The sequence below is a fragment of the Bombus terrestris genome, chromosome 8 (genome assembly GCF_910591885.1).
Source record: "Bombus terrestris chromosome 8, iyBomTerr1.2, whole genome shotgun sequence".
NCBI classification, from domain to species: Eukaryota; Metazoa; Arthropoda; class Insecta; order Hymenoptera; family Apidae; genus Bombus; species Bombus terrestris.
The window spans coordinates 877,621-881,043 of record NC_063276.1 but is presented as its reverse complement, the minus strand read 5'-3'; positions in this window follow the sequence as shown (position 1 = coordinate 881,043).

Genomic DNA, 3,423 nt, shown 5'->3' with positions numbered 1-3,423 from the left:
TTTTTCTACGCTGAAGAAAGGTAAGAAAAAAGAACGTGGAAGATAAAAGAATGGGAACAAATGAAATAAAAAAGCGAAGAAGGATGGTGGAATGTGGGAAAGGGCTGTTTCCCGCGCGAAATGAAGCGAAGATTTAGCAGGGGTTGGAGAAAAGGATTGGTCGAGGTTGTTGTGGAATCCAAGGTCACGGGACCAACCGCTTCTAAACGACTACCTGCGCAACGACGAAACCACGCAGCGAAATACGAACGAACGTACAGTGGCTAGTTCGATGAATTTAAGAAATAGACGCGCAACATTATTATCTTATTGAAGATTAAAATTTAATATCGTATTATATTAGAAATACATAAACGTTAATATATTAGTAATATTTGAACATATTTTTCTGTTCGTGTAATGTCGTGCGTCGATGCACGAGTTTACAAATTAGGTTTAACCGATACCAACGACGCGATGACTCTTTTCCCGAACTGTGTACTTGCCTGGCCATTGTCACTTAGCCTAGAATTAGCATCAGAAGAAAGAATAGAGATGGAAAGAAGGATATTTATTCATTGCAAATCTAAATATAAGCAACAGCACGCTGCTATAGAATCCAAACGGTCGAAGATGAGAAAAATCGCAGTTTCCTACGACTTTCAGCCTATAACTCTAATAAATCTAAATCCCTATCCAATTATTAGTAGACTGCAGATATTTCTTAACACGCGCGTATACAAATTCATATGTTTGCAAACACAACTATGAAAATGAAATCTAAGCCGAGATTTATTCACCCATTTATAATATGTTACAACGATATTTATTTTGCGTTAGATATTTTAATATTTCCTCATCTTACGTGTATATTTTCGTATATTTTCGTACCTTTAAATTTCCGACAGGAAAACAAGCATCCTCAACCTAGTTACCGTAATACATAGTTTAAGCATATTTACTATAATTTATAATTTAAGTCTGCGTTCAAACCAAGTCCGCTGACGCACACTGTCGATTAACTTAACTTAAATAACGATCTATTTTCCTAGAAGAGTTATTAATATTTATAAGTGACTTTGTTGCATAGCGATGACCGAACAGTATCCAGACGGAAGTGTAACAATCTCATTCATTACTGTTAGACATGTGTAAATAGCGTCGGAACAGAATTAGCTAAATGTTCAGTAACGTTATTAACTGCCGTTGCTAGTCAAAGTAATTAGAATCGCGGGATCGCGCAAAAGTAGCTATGATCTTTTTCTTAATTAATTGATACAAATAATAAGCAATGTCGTATAACGTATTTCGTTTATGATAGTTGCTTTATTCTTTAGTGTCATTTTACTTCACTTTCGCCTAGTTGGTAAGAACAGCAGTGCGCTATATATCGATTTTGTAGATTATGAGAAGTTTAACAATCGTATAATTATTAAAATTATGATTAAAATTAAGTCAAGATTTTAAGATAGTTGTAAATAAAGTTAAATTGTAATAAAAAGTTTAAAAATATAGATAAATTGTTAGTAGTTGGACAGATTAAACTGGAATAAAAAATCTTGTACGCTGTCAAATATTAAAATAAATTTCCATTCGTACTCATAAAGATCCAGCAATTCATAGTAAAATTCTTTGAATAAAAGCGAACCTTATATATCTCGATTTTTATTTGTTTTGTTTCTTTTTGTATCGTGTTTCCATTTTTTCAAAAAAGAACCTCTATAAAATTCTCATTTCATCTTTAGCTTAATTAAATTTAATTAATTAGAATTTTAATGAGAAATAAAGCGTGCGAGGATTTAATGAACTTTTTCAGTTCAATTTAATTTAATAGATAAAAATTTGCTCGTACGGCAAAATTTATCAGGATTTAAGATAATTAAAATTAGTCTATATGAATTTGTGGAATGTACGTCAAATTTTCATTTTTACGATATAGTAATTTAATTAACTTTATTATTTAATAATCTGGACAATTTAAAATCTCACAATTCAATTAAATCATCTCGAACGCTTATACGTACATTCTTAGAAATATAAACATTGTTATCGATAAACCATGCATAGGTAGATATCCATGTTCTTTTGGAAGATCTCTTTTTACCTGGAATTCTATTTCAGCTTTTAAAACATTCGTTAAATTTTTGGAGGATGATTCCTAAGCAGCTCTCGTGCCGTGAATTTTATCTCAATTTTAAAAGATCTTTCGAGCTTCTCGGAAGACGAACGCCAAGCACATTCGTCTTCGAATTTTATTTCGATCTTGAAGAATTTGAAAAACGGGAATTGTCAAAAATTCGTTTGATTCATTTCATTTTCTGGAGATTATAAATATTTCGTGGACCTTTAGAATTATCTATAGAATGCCTGAGCAATTTAGCGGAAGATTTATTTTTAAATCGGACAACAATATTGCATCATATTATAAAGAAAACGACTGTCACGCCTTGCTGCGATCGTGAGAAGAAACATTTTTGGTAACAGAATTTCTTGGTAGAATGGCCTTATAAACAGAAAAATATCGAATGAGCTATCAATGGAACAGATCAGTCAGGAGTTAATGAAACTTATGGAAGCCTACAACTTTAGCATTGGCGTACTTAACACGACAGTCTCCGAAAGTCAAGCAATTCGATGATTTCGCGAATCGTTGCACCCTCGAATGGATCACGCCGTGAATAGAAACGTCGCACAAGCAATTTTTAATCCACTGGATTAGTTGGCTCGATTTAAGAGCCGAAACATCGGTCGATGTTTGCTAAACTTTAAAAAAAGCTGTTTTTTTGTTTTGCTTCTCCGAATTTCTCGCTTATCTTGCTACTCCCGGAGTATTGAACTATATTTTTTCCCACTTATTCGCGTTATCATTTATTTAACGGAGATGAGACGGAGACGTAGCTGCGATGCATCAAATGTCATCGGAACAATGTCTGACTGCAATTAGAGCGATCATTGTTAGATGTACTGCTTGTATTGTCGCAAGAGACCAGCATTTTGAACAGTATCTTCGTCTATTAAATAGACGATAATACGGACAAATAAATATAAATAAATAAGCGTGAAAACGAAAACCCTCTTGCTTCTCTTTTTGCGACTTTCTCCAAAATGAAGCAAAAACGAGCGATTCTCAAAATGATTTTCTTTTCTTATTTTATCGGCCTTCTACACGCTCACGAAATTTTGCCATTTAAATCGTGATTGTTCTGTATATCACTTGATATAAATTAAACAATACACGCATATGTCTACGCGATATCGTGCTTTATCGAGCTGCTGATTAATTCAATCACAAAATAATACCATTTAATATATTATTCGATTTAATTATATTACCATTATCGATTAGCTTATATTACGTATTACGTGTAAACTTGTACCACATGAGGGGACTAACATCATTTGAAACACGCTCAAAGAGAGGGAGAGAGAGAGAGAGAGAGAAGA